This window comes from Frankliniella occidentalis, unplaced genomic scaffold, assembly GCF_000697945.3.
Source record: "Frankliniella occidentalis isolate FOCC.00 unplaced genomic scaffold, Focc_3.1 Scaffold1811, whole genome shotgun sequence".
In the NCBI taxonomy this organism is placed as follows: domain Eukaryota; kingdom Metazoa; phylum Arthropoda; class Insecta; order Thysanoptera; family Thripidae; genus Frankliniella; species Frankliniella occidentalis.
The window spans coordinates 12,410-12,816 of record NW_026268909.1 but is presented as its reverse complement, the minus strand read 5'-3'; the positions used below and the strand labels follow the sequence as shown (position 1 = coordinate 12,816).

Sequence of the window (407 nt, the reverse complement as noted above, 5' to 3'; positions counted from 1 at the left end):
CTCGAAACTTGAAAATGGTCTGCTTGCGCTAGGTCATCTGGCCGAAAACACGGTGAGAGTCACGTCGGACACTCCTTGTCGGGTCGCCGACGACGTTGTGCTTGTAAACAAAGCATCACTCAGGTGTGAAAATTTGACGGAGGAGTGCTCTCTGGCCATATATTTGTTTTAATACCCCCCCCCCCCCCCTTCTACCCGTCTGGTTGCAGATTTTCGAGGAACTGCGTCGTGGACAAGGACAAGCGGAACCAGTGCCGATATTGCCGTCTGAGGAAATGTTTCAAGGCTGGAATGAAGAAAGAAGGTAAAGAGGGCATGACTTGTGCAGCAGAGTCTGTGTGCTGGAGAGCGTGGTGGGTGGTGACGGGCGAGAGAGATTGAGAATATTTTTGAACAGCCGTCCAGAA

At 51.6% G+C, this 407-nt stretch overlaps 1 long non-coding RNA gene across 1 annotated transcript; it reads left to right on the top strand.

Annotated features, from left to right (window-relative positions):
• LOC127751888 (uncharacterized) lies at positions 1–407 on the top strand. The gene is made up of 3 exons (XR_008012264.1): positions 1–52; positions 210–304; positions 398–407. It is a non-coding gene; the product is annotated as an uncharacterized LOC127751888 (long non-coding RNA).